This window comes from Vicugna pacos, chromosome 22, assembly GCF_048564905.1.
Source record: "Vicugna pacos chromosome 22, VicPac4, whole genome shotgun sequence".
Lineage (NCBI taxonomy): Eukaryota > Metazoa > Chordata > Mammalia > Artiodactyla > Camelidae > Vicugna > Vicugna pacos.
In genome coordinates, this window is record NC_133008.1 from 10,778,476 (window position 1) to 10,794,408 (window position 15,933).

At 48.3% G+C, this 15,933-nt stretch overlaps 1 long non-coding RNA gene across 8 annotated transcripts in view; it reads right to left on the minus strand.

Moving 5' to 3' along the window:
* The window catches only part of LOC116285050 (uncharacterized), a 311,898-nt gene that overhangs the window by 184,805 nt on the left and 111,160 nt on the right, over positions 1-15,933 (minus strand). For 6 of the 8 annotated variants that reach the window (XR_012063087.1, XR_012063084.1, XR_012063089.1 and 3 more), the window contains one exon: positions 10,651-10,731. This is a non-coding gene — a long non-coding RNA (uncharacterized lncRNA). Of the gene's footprint in view, positions 1-5,273; positions 6,286-8,414; positions 9,423-10,650; positions 10,732-15,933 lie in introns of those variants that run through there. The other 2 variants (XR_012063086.1, XR_012063083.1) reach the window with 2 other exon arrangements.

The window sequence follows — 15,933 nt, forward strand, 5'->3', positions numbered from 1 at the left end:
AAATAGCTTGGGCCCCACCATCTACCCCTCAGGCATCTTCCAGATGCAGCTTCTCTTTAAAAGATGCGGTGTTCACCATGCTGCCCCTCCCCTCATTCCTTCCACTCGCCACGAACTCCAGCTGTTCTCCAAGCTGTGTCCGCAGACCCTGCCCACCTCCACTCACCCCCATGGGCCTTTAAATCTGGTGCAGTTGCTGCGACACAAGATCTTTTTTTAGCGGAGCCCAAACTCCAGTTGTGGCACATAATGTGCTTGTGGTAGCAGACAAGGGAGTACAAACGGAGTCCTGGTCAATATGAACTTACCTCGGGCTTTAGTCTAACGTTGAACTTGGCTTTGGAGATGTTAGGACGTGGTCGGGGGACAAAAAGCAGCTATGGCACCATGGAAAGAACATGAAGAAGACTTCCATCGCAGGTGACTTCAAATTCTTCCCATGTAGCTTGCTGAAACCCGGCTCCCTGAGTCCTGAGTCCTACCATGATGCCTGAGGGCTTTCTACAAAATCTCATGATCACATTTCTATGTTCTTTTTCTGGAAAGGCCACTGAAGACTCCATTACCCAGGCACATGTGGCCCTCAAATTCACAGACACAGAGAGGAAGGCTAGCCTCAGGTCCTGATTACTGTCCACCACCTTCCAGAGAGAGAGAGAGCCAGGGTTCTACTGAAGCCCAAATGGCAATAGTAGCCCTCTGCTCTGAGGGTGCATGTAATAGGTGAATAATGGCTCCCAAAGAGGTCCTCGTCCTAATGCCTAGGACCTGTGAGAGTGATCTTACACGGCAAAGGGCGCTCTGCAGCTCTGATGAAGTTAAAGATCTCGAGATGGGGAGATGAGCCCACCCCATCCCGGTGGGCTCAGTGAAATCACAAAGATCCAGATAAGAGGAGGGATGGGGTAGGCAGTGAGACGTGGAGGAGGCCAGGTGATAGCAGAGATCAGAATGATGCGCTTTGAAGACGGAGCAAGAGGCCACCAGCCAAGGAACGCAGGTGGCCTCTGGAAGGTGAAAAAGGCAAGGAAACAAATTCTCCCCTAAGCCCTCCAAAAGGCCAGCCCTTCAAATTCTGGACTCCAGAACTGGAAGACAATAAATCTGTGCTGTTTTAAGCCACTGTGTTTGCGGTACTGAGAAACGGATTCAGGTCCCACGGGTCAAGCTCCCAGGAACAGCTCCCTGGCTCTGGTTCTCGTGGTGGGGAAGAAGCTACAAGCGCACAATAGCCTCCCCATCCCCGCTCCCGGGACACCCTGGCCCTTCTCCTCCCCTGGAGGGGACCCCTGCGCTCAGATGCAGAGCCCTGCTATCAGACAGAGCCGGCTGGGGCCTCCGAGGGGCAGGCAGCTGGACGTTCCTGCACCAATCACTGAGCCATAGCTGGATGGGCTGTAGCATCTCCCACCGACGCTCCCCTGACAGAAGCACTGCATAAACAGAGGATGGCGGGGACCTCATAGAAGACGCGCATCAAAGATGTGTTGACCGAACGGAGGAAAACCATGCGTGTTAGTTTCCCACGGCCACTGTAACAAATTACTACAAGCTTAATGGTTTAAAAAAAAATTCATTCCCTTATTCGGGAGGCCAAGAGTTCAAAATCAGTCTTACTGGTTAAAGTCAAGACATTGGCACGGCGGATTCTCTGGGAACCACTGAGCAGAGCATCAAACACAAAAACCAGTGGGTATTACAAAAGTCAACAGAAATAATTTCAAGCTAAATCAAACCCGCCAAAGAGAGTAGTCTCTTTCCAATGGTGGGGAGGCGGGCAGTTCTCTCTGGGAGAAGTCAAGCTGGTTTCTTTGGGCTATGTCTGTCCTTTATACTAATGCTCAATTGGCAAGAATTCTAGCAATCTCCATTCAAGGTCGTGTGCTCATGTGCCCCCTCTTCCCTCCCCTGGACCCTCAGTTGAGACTCAGGCTTAGCTGTGCATTCACGGATGGGAGCCAGGTGGGCTGTGGCTTTTACCCAATCTAGAAAGCGGCAGCCAAGTGCCCAGAGCTGCCCTCCACCCCTACATTCTTGCCTTATGACCAACGGCACAGAATGCTCCCTGTCCCCACAGACCAAACAAAGGCATAGGAAAAGGGTAGCCTTAGGGCACGGCCGTTAAAATGCCAACAGACTATGCCCTCAGTAAAGATGTTCTCATGGGCAAAACTCCAACCCCAAACCTCAAGATACAACTCCTCTTTCTACCTAAATTAACATCAACACCTACAGAAAGACCCTACCTTACGGACCTACCATCACCATCACCATAGGGGCTACTGTTTACTGAGTACATATACATACCGCTCTGCAAGCACTGTCTCATTTAGTCCTTTCAAGTTAAGAATTATTTATATTTCCATTATACAGATGAGGGAACCGAGGATCAGAGAGGTGAAGTAGTTCGGCCAAGTTTACTTACTCAGTTCAATCCGTATGCTCTTTCTAGCAACTGCGGTCTTATGTTGAGTTGCTACATCCATGGATAGTGGGATGTTTCTTTGAAAATGCTCACAAATGAGGGTTTTGTTTGGTCAGTTTTGTTTTGTTCCTGCTGTTTCCTACTACTCCATGAGGACTCCCCCATTCACGCAGCAACCAAGGTGTTCTGTGTTCTTTACCCAATATGACCCCACACAAAGAAACTTCTCCTGTCTTGAGTTACAAAGTCTAGTCTCTTCAAGACCAGAAAGGGCCTATTTGCAAAGACAGCATAACAGACTTAAGAGAAGCTGTGATTAAGGACAGCAAATCTTCCCACCAAATCCAAACCTTGGAGGAACCTTGGGAAGAGAAACTTGGGAAGCAAGGGCAGAAAAGAGGCAGCCCTGTCTCCTGCCCCTGGACTTGGCCCAAAGATGATGGAGAGGATGGCAGAGACCCCATGCAGTTCTTCCCAAACTTCGGTCCTTTCTGTGTCAACCTTGTGTATTTCTGCTGTGACTTCTCACCTATAGCAGCATTTACCTCCTATTTCTCCTTAAATCAACTTTAAAATAACTCTTTCTAAGATTTATCTTCCTCCTAAGCAGTAATAGTCTTAAAATCAGAGATTTGATGTGCTAATTTATTTTTTCTGGTACTCATGAAAATAAATACGTAGCAATTAACATTTTTTTAAAACAAATATCTGTGCATCACCTAAATGTGTGCACCACTTGGGCAAATGCTGTGTTAATGTTCTCTCCCCCTGCGAACATGGGAGATCTGAGTCCTGGGGAGCTGGATATATGATAAGGGTTGCCCGGGGCAACCGTGGGCCAGGGTGGGGTCTGTGCTGAAAACATGAAGGCAAAAGCTTGTCAGGAAAAAGCAAGGAAGGAAAAGCTGACAACCCGATTGCCAGCCACAGCACTCACCAACACACCATGCTCAGTAAGACCGCTGGTTTGTGACCTGTGGAGAAATACACATCTTCCAAATATTCCAAAGGTACATACCTGAGTTTACTGTCACGAGCACACCCTGACCTTTGAATCTCACAGATAGTGAATGACCTGAGTCATAGTTCCCTTCTGGAAAATAGTAAGACTGTGTCCCCACTGAGCTCTTTGGTTTTGCTCTGTCTCCAAACCCACATGCCCTCAGGGGCCAGGTAGACCGGGAGTGAAGTGGGCCTGGTGTCAAAATAGCCACAATGCAGGCCAGATGAGAAATGGCCACCGATGCCCAACCTCAGGACAGCGAAGGCAAGAGAGAACGGTGGGGACTGTGGAAAACGGGCAGGGAGCAGGCATCCGCTTTGCCTCAGTGCCAGCCAATGGATTCACGCCCAAACAGGGAGCCACTCTGGCCAGATATTCAGATGTTCTAAAGTAAGTGGGAAGAAGACAGGCTCTTGCTTTTTAAGTGTTGATAATCCAAATCAAAAGAACAAAACTCTCCAGCAGATACCACGTGGACTGAATCTGGCCCAGCGGCATCCAGTTGCAGCCTCTGCATTTGGATTGTGAATGCAAGGACCACAGCTTACTTCTCTCTAGAAAGAAAACTTTACACATCTGTCCTCATGGTCCCAATAGGATCTGTAGGGAGGGTCTGGTTATCCCCGTGGTGCAGATGCAGCGATGTGGCACTGCGGTTAGGAGAGCAGGCCCCGGTGCCTGGGTTCCTTGGCTGTGTCACCTTAAGCAAGTTAGTTCGTCTCTCTGTGCCCCAGTTTCTTCATCTACAGAGCAAAGTTGAAGATTATGGTAGGGCATTGGAAGAGAGAGTTAAATGAGATTGCGTGTGTCCCCCACTGAATTCATCTGAAGCATTAAAAAAAAATTGGTTCTTGAAAAGTGACTTGCCTGAGGTCACACAGCTCTGACACAGAGATCCCAGGCTGGCTGGCTCCAAAAAATGCTGTTTCCACCAGACCACATGTCTCCCTGTCACAGGAATGCAAATTATGTCATCTGCAAACCCCTGGCCAGTTTAACATTGTGCCCAAGTCAAACTTCCCAGAAAGTTACTCTGACACATATTTAGTGATACAGTAGTCAGTGGTTCACAGTCTGGAAACGCAGCTCAGGTGAAGGGTCTGCGCAGCCACAGGAAGAGCTCAGTCTGTGAACCCACACAGGCCTGGGTCCAGACCCAGGCTGCATGACCTCCCTTCTCTAAATCTCAGTATTCCCATCTGAGAAATGGGCATAATAGGTTATACTAGCTACTCCACTGACTTGCAGTGGGCTCTCAGTGAAACTACATGAACGCAAACTCTTCAGAAATTGAGAAGTACCTTACAACTGCTGGCAAGACAGCTGAGGTCTATACTTAGTCAACCGTCACGTGGAAACAGAGTCAGCATTTCTGGGTTGGGCTGGACAAGTCCAGGCTGCAGCAGAGGGGCCAGGAAGTGGCTCTGGGCACAACTGGACCAAGGGTTGGAGGAGGAGGGTAGAACTGGGGAGGAGTCTGCATCTATTGCCAGGATGTTGAGAGATCAAACTGGATGGGAATCAGGGTGGGGCAACAGTTACTTCTTCTCAGTAAAGAACAGAGGAGCCTAGGTCTCCAGCTTCCAAATGGGGAACAGAGAACAGTCACTTGGCCATTATCATTTAATTAATTAATTAACTCATAATTAAGCAAGTGTGGAAATAAGGGACTAAATATAGACACAGCACTTTAAAAAAAATTGATGTCTAAAAATAGTGAACTTAAACCTAAACACCCGTTGACAGATGAATGGATAAAGATGTGGTATATATATTCAATGGAATATTACTTAACCATGAAAACGCATGAAATAATGCCATTTGCAACATGGATGAATCTGGAAATTATTGTATTAAGCACAGGGAGAAAGACAAATATCATATGATATCATTTATATGTGGAATCTAAAAAAATGAACAAATAAATTTATTTATAAACCAGAAATAGACTCAAAGATACAGGAAACAAACTATGGTTACCAAAGAGGAACGAGGTGTTGGGGGGAGGGATAAATTAGGAGTTTGGGATTAACAAATACATACTACTCTATATATAAAACCGATAAACAAGGACCTACTGTCTAGCACAAGGAACTATATTCAATATCTTATAATAACCTACAATGGAAAAGAATCTGAAAAAAATATGTATGGCTGAATTATTTTGCTGTACACCTGAAACTAACACAACATTGTAAATCAATTATATCTCAACAAAAAAAATGTTGTTTTAACAAGAAAATACCTAAAAGTGAAAAAAAATGAATAAATAAAATAGTGCACTTAAGATGTGTGCATTTTATTGTATGTTTAAAAAAAAAAAACCTGTAAGCTAATAGTGAACTCTAGTTAACAACACACATGCTGAAGTATACTGGGGGTGTATACTGATATTGGCAACATACTCTGAAATCCACCCCAAAACTACTGATGGGTGGATACAGACAGGAAGGGCTATGTGGAGAGATACATGATAAAAACAGGTAGAGGGAAACAATAATGCACGTGGAATCTAAGTAGTTGGTATATGCTTGCTCCCTATAAAATTCTTTCAACTTTTCTGCATTGTTTAAAAAGTTTTTATAAAAAGATGTTAGAAAAAAATTGATGCCTACAAAATAGTTTTAATGACAAGAGAAAAATAGGTGCATTATAATGTTGCAGGAAAAGCAAACTACATCACCCCAATTATATAAAGATTCCTCTACCACTGATGGGACTTAGGGCATTTTAGAAAAGACTCCCTTTGGAAAAAAGAAAATAAAAAAATCTGCTGAAATACCATCACTGGAGATTCGTTCATCTGCACCTCAGAGGCTCCTGACCTTCCAGAGTCCTCGTTTATATTCAGGGAGCCCTTCAAGAAAACAGTCCTCAAATTATTATCGATAAACATCAAAGAGGGAGAGAAACTGGCCACTCACTGAGAGTGAAACAGATCTGGGGAGCAGCGAGGTGAGAGGCCACCCCTGAACAGATGGGAGCAAATGGGGTCAGATGAGGACAAACCCCTCTCTGAACAGGGTCCCCTCCTGGCTGCATCAGATGCCTTACAAAAATAGGGAAACTGAGGCAGAAAGATGGAAGGAGACCTGCCTCGGGTCACAGAACGCTCCATAAATGTAAAGATTAGCTTCAGCATCTTCACGCCTCTGCCACAGGGTCTGCTTTCCCCAAGGCACCTGCCCTAGAGCACAGGAAGTCAGAAGCTAGGAGCCATGTGCTCAGAGGAGGCGGGGAGGACACCGCGGGACCCGCATGCACGGGACTCCTCGAGGCCACTCACTGGGTCCCACTACTCCAGGTGGGCCAGCACCTCCCTGATTCTCTACCACTGCTCTCGAGGGAAGGCATTCTAGCCTCCAGGTGGGGAGGAAGAAAGAACAAAGCTAGGCACACTCCATCACCTTCATCCACCACCATTCTTAGGCAAATCTTTCTGCCACCACATTCACCTGTCACCTTCCTGAAAAAGAAACCTGTAGGGGTGGTGGGGTGGCTGGAGGGTAGGGGAGTGACTACTGTTTTCTGAGCAGGTCCACCTACTCCGTGAGGTGACCAGGGCCTCTCCACATGACCCGCTGAAGTAGCTCCGATGACAAGTCAGCTTGGAGACCTCAACTCCTGAACATGCTAGTCGAACCGCCTCTCAACTTGGATAGTCACTCAAGCGCCAGTTTACTCGGAACATCTCTGCCCGTTAAACTGCCACCATTTTTTTTTCTTTACAAAATCTGGCTGCTCTGCCCAAAATGTTTTGACTGGGAATTTTGGAAATGCCTTGAATATATTTATGTGCAGTTCTTTGAAACAGGGGGGATTTCAAACCACTGCTTAGCTCGGAGAGCATGTCAGATCGTCCCAAGTCATAAAGCTTGAAGGACAGTAACGCCATTCTCAGATCAGAGACACAAAGCAAGCGTGTCACTCACCTCTGACCAATGGAAGGGACCTCCTGAGACCAGCTCACAATCCAAGAAAATAAACACCATGCAGAAGAGGTGAAATACACTGCATTTGGGGACAACTAAGAGCATATCCAGGGAAAGTTCAGAACTATCCCATTGACAAGCATTTATTGAGCAGCTACTAAGTTGGAGGTGCAACCAGAGAGCAACAGAAGATGTGTATAACCGGAGCCGTGCTGGGCGGTGGAGACCATGACCATGTGGGTGTCGGACAGCCCAGGTGCGAAGCAGACAAGAGGTCAATTTAGGTTGCGATTAATAACCAAGACAAACCCATCTTGCAGCCCAGCTCACAAGCCTCCCTTCCTGGGTTCTGAGACCTCACAGTGGCTATATGACAGCTTCGCAGAATCCATTCTGCTCACCTGAGGTTATCACCTCCCTAAGAATCCTTCTGTCCTGCGCACTCCAAGACACTGAGCATTTACACCCCTAACTCAGCAAACACCACTTTTGGTTCTTCCCAGGAATTCTGCTAGCTGGCCAGCTGCGTGGACCTCGTGGGACCCTTTTAGAAAACATGTGACACCCTGTCAGACTGGCCCACTCCTCTCCGCAGAGCAGGGAGGAGGTCTGCTTGCAGCAGGTGGTTCCGCTCAGCCCAGCCTCTCTACCATCTAAGAGGTGAGCCGAGATGCTCTGGAATCTGCGAAGGATGTATTCGGACTTCTTGGTACACAGCAGGCTCCTTGGCATCTTGAACTTAATGAGGAGCAAGATGCTTTACTTTGATCTCTGCCCCAAGCCATGGACAATCGAAATACTCTGGATTTGTACTTACGTAGCCCCATTTTTAGGCAAAATTGCACGGAGCGACTTAACCAGGGTTGGCGCTTCCCATGTGTAGCATCCCGCAGCTGCCCACGCCCAGCCTTGTAACTCTGTGCCTTGGCTCATCAGCCCCAAAGCAAGACATTAAAATGGCTTACTGAACGGCATCTTTAATAACATTTTTGAAAATGTTTAAGAACCATCATAAAAATCCATTGGATGGCATTTTTTTTTCCACTTTGGCAAAACTAGAGTCATAGTCTATGTTATTACAAACTCAACCACAAGAGAAGGAAGTCGGCCAGTCACAATTTAGAAAATCACATTCCATTAGCACTGGAAGGGTCTAATAGCCGAGCAGAGGTGTGTCCATCTGTCTTTTCCCACAGACCCTGCTCCCCTACCCCCAGGCCACTATTGAGCAACCTGTCCCCTTTCCAAGCAGCCTCTGTGTACTGGAGACTGACCTGAAGTGAGTCTCCGTTTTCTCAGACCTACAGACAGAGAGGCCCTGGACTTGATATAATTTGAGAAGCCCCAAAGGAAGACCCTTGGACACTGCTCTGCCCCACTCTGCCAATTTAGAGATTCGTTGCAGGGACTATTAACTCTAAAAGGTCCCTTATAAATGTAAGCTGTTCCTGGAAGGGATAATGCAGTAAAACAGATAGCCACTCACATTTTAGTATGAAGTTGTCAGATAACAGCTATCATCTGTTGAGTATCTACTCCGGGCCAGGCATTGAAGCAGGCACTTTAGACAGTCACTTAATCAGATTTTGAAGGAATTAAACGTTGTAAAATTCTGATGAGGGCAAGTCTGGATGTGTCTGATTAGCAAGTGGATAGAGTGGAGATGGTAAGTTTATGGACAAGGTTAACATCACAAAAGGAGCCCCAAGGTAGGCTTCACAGAGGTGATGTTTCAGTGTGATTTTGAAGGATGAGGAGCAGTTTAATAGGTAATCAACGTGAAGAAGGGAATTCTAGTAGAGGCAGAAACATGAGAAAAGGTACAGGTTTAGGAAACAACCTGGCGTGCGCGTATCAGTCTGCATCGCAGCAGGAATACTCAGATGAAGAGGACTCGAGAAGGATTTAGTAAACAGACTATTGACGAAAGTGTGGGCAGGATACAGGGAAACCGCAAGAGATAGTGCAGAACTCTGGGGACTGTTCACCCCTGGACCCAAAAGGATGAAGGGAGGCAGCTGTTTCCTGGACGCAGAAAGACAAACTTATGTTGAGGGGCCACCTGGAAAGAGAAGGAACCTTCTAAGGCACGCAGCCAGCCTGCGATGATCACACAGTGGGGAGCCGGGGAGCACCTCCCTCCACCTCTCTTTGCCCTCCCTCCTCAGAGCTCCGGTGGGGCTCCCCATAGGCACAAACCAGTGGGAAGCCAGAGGGCGGGGCAGGGGCACCTGGGTGATGCACCCCTAGAGGTCCGACTCCCAGGGCTCAGAGCTGGGCAGAGCAGAGTGCAGGGGCAACTGGGGTGGGGACACCTAGAAAGTACCCAGTAGAATGTATGAGATGTGGCTGGAACGTGGAGTATGGCGGGGGAGCGGGGGCGGGGGGCCGACAGTGGGCCACAGAGCCCAGATGTGACTGCAAAGGAGTCTGTCCGTTAGGCTAAGAGTGAGCAGGCATCACTGACCCGATGTGGTCACAGAGACACTGGCCACCGCCGGGCCCTGGGAACTGGCGTCCGTCGGAAGGCACCCGGCAGCCAATAACTGCTGGGCTGAGCCAGCACCTTCCCAGGCTTCCCAAGCTGCCGTCTGGGAGTGACCCCAGCCAGCGTTGTCTCCTGGAGCTCCTGCCACCGCAAACCAGAGCCCGGGAACGCAGACGGGTGGTGGCTGCCAGTGGCTACCGAGGGCGCAGCCCGTAACATCTTGTACCAGTTAAAACCAGTCTCTCTCTTTTATTTATATTCCATTCCACCTTTTTTTCCTCTCCTCACATGGAAAGAGCGCCCTGGGATCAGGAGCTCTGCACGAGCAGTTCTCCCAGAAAGACGAGAAATGCCTGTCTGCTTCCCCCAAGGGGCAGCTCCAGGCAGCCAGCCGGGAAGCCAAGTCAGTCCTGCCCCGTCAGGCCTCAGACAGAAAAGACCAGGGCCAGCCCCCTCTCGCCTGGGAAACATTAAGAGCAATCTCTAAAGTGATTCATTAAAAGTCCTCCGGGGGCAGAAGACCATCACCCAGATGTGAAAATAAACACAGAGGGAAATTCCAGTATCAGAACGGTTTCAAGTCTTTAAATAAATGCACAGCTACTTCAGGGAAGGGCAGAGTCTTCTGACTGTCTTTCCAAGCCCCCAGAATCCAAGTCAGACTCTCTCCCTCCAGCATGCCAGGCAAATGCCCACGACGCCAAACTCAGAAAACTGCAAACACTCATGCTTGACTCTCCAGGGCCCAGCCCACTTGAACTTCTCAGCGGCCCACTGGCCAAGGACAGTCACCCAAACTTACCAAGTTCCTAGGGGTGCGGCCTTCAGCTCGGCCTTTGTGGAGCATCGGAAATTCAAGCCGAAGCATCTGGTCCAGTCTGTTCTGAAAAGAATCAATGTAGAAAACAAATGGAGAGTGAATCAGTTATCAAGCAAAACCAAGGCTGGTACACACCAGTACACCATAGTAAAATGGGAGCACATTTAGGCACAAACCACATATTACCATGTCCAGTGTCTTCAGAGCGAATGGTACGTGGTAGGTTTTTTGTTGTTGTTGGGGGTGGGGGTAGGTAATTAGGTTTACATATTATTTATTTATTCTTAGGGGCAGTACTGAGGATTGAAACCAGGACCTCAAGCATGCTAAGCATGTGCTCTACCACCCGGCACATGGTACGTTTTGATAAAAACATTTGATAAACATGCTGGGAAGGAAGGAAGGAAGGGACGGAAGGAGGGAGGAAGGAGATTCTCAGCCCAGGAGAAAGTTGTCCAAGAGTCATCGAGGTACCTGCTCTACTTGGAGGAGCCCTGCAGAACCACAACTGATTCCCACTTTCCACCGGTAAAGACTAGAGAAGCGTGCGTTCCTTGAAGCCAAATTCAAATCCTTCCTATCAGAAAATATTAAACTGCTCCTATACAAATGGGATTTCTTTTTTTATTGTGGTAAAATACATATGACATATATCACGGTCACCATTGCTAAGTGCACAGTTCAGTGGCACTAAATAAGCACACTGTTCTGCTATCACCACCATCCATCTCCCTACATTTTCATCTTGAAAAACTAAAACGCCATACCCCTTAAACAACAACTCCCAATTTGCCCCAACCCCAGCCCCTGGCAACCGTCATTCTACTTTGTCTCTCCAAATCTGACTACTCTAAGTAAGTGCCTTATGTAAGTGGAATCATACAATATTTGCCTTTTTGTGTCTGGCTTATTTCATGTAGCATAATGTCCCCCACGTTGTGGCATGTGTTACAATGTCCTTCTTTTTTAAGGCCGAATAATATTCCACTGTGTGTTGATACCACATTTTGCTCATCCAGTCCTCCACTGATGGACATTTGGGTTACTTCTACATTTTGGCTATTGAAAATAATGCTGCTATGAACACGGGTGTATAAATATATTTTGGGAGTCCCAGCCTTCAAATCTTTGGGGTATACACCACTGGGATTTCTTTTTAGTGATGAGATTTTCCCTGAAAGGTGGGGGTTGATGGGGGAGAACCCAGCATTGTCTGAGACTGTCATCCAGCCGTCAGAGAATGGAGAACATAGCAATTGTGAACTTACTCATATTTCAATTAGACTAACTCCATACTGCGAGGACAGACAGTTACAAATCTGCAGGAACCTCACTCCTCTCACCGCCAGCAGCATGTTCCCAGGGAAGATGAGTGTGAAGGGGAGAGTTTGGAAGCCTGAGGTTCAAATCTCAGGAGGAGCCCTTATCAATCACATGGCTTGGGCAGGCCAGGGACCCAGTAAGAGCCAATAAGAGCCTCGGTCTCCTTACCCACAGCATAAAGATGACAAAATGCCTTTCACATCATTGACATGAAGACTAGTGAGAAAGTACACAAGGTGCTGGTGTGTTATAAGAACTCAAAAAACACTGCGTTTTCTCCATTCCTAAGTACCTCCCCTTTTTATCAATGTCACAGTCTATCACATTTCCAAATTTAGGGTGTGTGCCACCAGATGCCAGCTTGATCACTACCTATGAAGGGAGTGAACTCAGCCAAACTGCTCTAGAGAAATCATAGAATTTTCCCAAGAAGAAGCTGGTGTACAAGACCCCAAGGTGAGAATGACCAGCACTCAGGGCTGGCATGTTCACCTGTCAAGAGTCCCCGTTCACCTCGGTGAACAGAAGGGTCTCTGAAGACTAAGTCCTTGGCCCAGTGCTATGGAGCAAAACTGTCAATAACGTGGCTGAGGAACAGACCCGACAGTGGAGCGTTAAGGGTTGAGGGTAAAGATTCTGAACTTAGAGTAGTCCTGGGTGTGACCTTAAGAAAGGCACTTTACTTCTCCAAGTCTCAGTTTACTCATCTGTAAAGTGGAACTAGTAAGAGTATACGTCCTAGAGTGGCTGTGAGGAGTCAGAGATGGATAGTGCTGAATGTGCCCAGCACAGAGCCCACACCAGTCAGCTGCGGAACCCAACTGAGATGAGCCAGGACCCCTCTCCCTTCAATGTTCAGGCATTTCTGTAGGGAAGGGGGTTTGCACCATGATCTACCCATTCTCCAAACCATACCATCAGCACCCTCCACATTTTCTTTCATCCCTCTTAAGGCCTTGATCATAAAGTCTAGGAGAAGTAAAAAGTAGCTCATCCATTCATCTGTCCATCCATCCACCTATCCATCCATCCATTCATCCACCCATCCATCTATCCACCCATCCACCCATCCATCCATCCACCCATCCATCTGTCTATCAATCCACCCACCCATCCATCCATCCACCCATCCATCTGTCTGTCCATCCTCCCACCCACCCACCCACCCATCCATCCATCCATCCACCCATTCATCTATGCACCCACCCAACATTTATTGAGTGCCAGCCCTTTGCCAAGCCTGACATAGCCATTGGGAACTAAGAGATGAACAAAACAGACTCTTCTCCATAGGAAGTCACAGTGGAAGTAGTGGAGGAATAAAAGTAATGATAAGAAAAACAAACACTTACTTAGGGCTAGATGCCAGGTGCCACTTCAAGTACCTTTGCATAATACATTTAATTCTCCCAACAGGCTTATGAGATGGTACAGTTATAATTCCCATTTTACAGATGTAAAAACAGAGGTAGAGACAGTAACTTTCCCAAAGTCACAAAGCTGGTAAGTAGTGGAGCTGGGATTTGAACTCAAGCCTGCTGGCTCCAGAGTTTATCCTTTTAACTAGACTGAGAGTCAAAAAACTTTTACATCTGATCTGGTACAGACACCAACCCATCAGAACAAACATCGGTGACTTTGCAATGCTCTGACATGCCAGCCAAAACCCAGCCAGCCCTGCATGAACTGCTTTTAGCCTCTGACTGCAGGACCCTAACACTAATACAGTCCTGGGCAGAGGGCAGGGGATCAGGCTTGGGGGCACGAAGGAGGGTGTCCAACAGCTCCGCAGAATCAGCAGGCAGCTAACGGCTGGTGGGGCTTCAACACCCTGAAGGCTGATGACTGGGGAACATGTGAATTACACTCCATCCCTCACAGGTCACCAAGCGCTCTTCTCACACACATCAGCTCATTTAACCTACGAGAGAGCCCTATGAAGGGGATCTAGTTGCTGTCCCCACTTCACAAAGCATCAACCAGAGGCTCGGGGTCCCAAAGTCAGGGACGCCCAGCACACCTGTCAAAGACCCCTGCTCAGCTCAGACGAAAGAATTCTTTCCAAAGAGAACGAACGTCTTTGGCCCAGCGCTGCGTGCCTGCAGAAGCAACAGAGCTGGACCTGCATTCAGTCTCTTTGCCCCTCACCAACAACCAGTCCGGGTGTCAGGGTCCCTTCCTTTATTCTCTGCCCTGGTGCCCCCTCCTCAAGGCAGCCACGCTGACTGTGCTGTCTAAAACAGCACCTTGTCGTCCACCGCTGCCAGTCCCTGCTCCATTTCCTTCTGGTCACCATGGTGTTCTGGCATCATTGTAGGCTGATTTTCCTGTCTACTTCTCCCCAGCCAGACTGTAAGCTCAGGGAGTACAGGAAATTCACCTAGCTCGCTCTTCACTGCACCCTCAACGCCTAGAACATGTCCTCAGTGCACTGGAGATGGTCAGTGTGGCTCAGTTCAAGGAATAAACAAACAAATGGCTGGAGGTGAGCTGGAGAACTACCTCTCATCTAAGAAGCCAAAAACAAGAACCAGAAATTCACCTGGACCCCCCACCCCCACCCTCTGGGTCTAAGGTACCCCGTCCCACCCAGGCTTGGCCTCGGGGCTAACAGGAACACTTGACCTCTTGCTTCCCTCTCCCAGTCCTCTTCCCTTTCAAGGACACTCTCCTAGGGGTCATGCCCACAAGGCGCCCCTCATTTCAGAAGCCCTTGTGGATGACACCCCATAGCCTGCACTCCAGGTCTTTCTTGCTCACCTACTGCCTCACACACGTATACGCCCCTGTTTCCAAGCCCCGAGAGTACCAGGCCCAGTCCATTTCCTCAGGTATCTCGAAATCCTGTAAACTCACTCATACAAAGGTATCGATGCACAGTAACAGGTTAACAGGTGTGATTTTTAAAGCGAGCCTTCAAAGCTGACAATACAGTGACACACTAGAATGGGTAACTAGGAGTCTGTGGTATCCTCATCCGACACAGAATATTACCTGCCAGTGTCATTCATGCATTTGTTCATTTCTTCACTAAGTATCTCAGCAAACATTTGCTGAGTGCCTTCTGCCTGCCAGGAAATGTCCTGCATGCTGGGAACACAACAGTGAGCGAGACAGCCAGGTCCCTGCTCTGAGAAAACCCACAGTGTAGTTTGAGGAGACAAAGCGGTAAGTGAAGACCTCGCCCAGGAGTTTTCATTCTCATTCTTGGAATTACAATAAAGGGTGGAAACTCACTCAAGGACAGAGGCCGTCAGGAAGGGCTGCTGGGGAAACTGCAGCCTCCCTGGCGGCTGGTGGTGGACGGGGAGCCCACCTGGGAGCCGAGGGGATGCGGGCATGTCGGGATCTGCAATGGTGCAGAGGGCTGAGCCCACACAAGCAAGGCTGGCCCTGGGCCCACCTGTTTCATGAGCCCCTCAAAAGTGGCTGAAGCTCAGCACGGCCAAGGCCTTGGTGCCAGGCGGGAGGGAAAAGCAACAGGTCAGGGCATCCTTGGGACAGGACAGATGCCAACAGTTCGTCCCTCCCTCTGGAATGTTGGAAATCGAGTCTGTGTTGCTGTGGTTCTCGGTTCTCAATGAAATCGCCCAAGGTCATGATCATAACAACACAAGAGGCAAATCAGCCGTCCCTGCACACTCTCTGCTGTACCTCCCTGACCCCGGCATATCTGAGGAGCCGTGTCAATATTCTACTGCCCTTTCCCCTGCATGCCAAAGCGAAGAGAGCCTTCAGCGCTAACCGCGATAATCACGGGTGATCTGAGAGTTTTCTGTGACCTGCCAACTAAGGTAAGCGACTTTTTGCAAAGATCCCAAGACTTTGCCTTCCATACAGCTTGAACCCAAGTCTCCCTCCCAGGCACAATCCCCAAGGTGCCCAGTTGCCCAGAATAAAGAAATCATAGCTCTTTCCTTTTCTGGTGTTCTCTGATGCAAC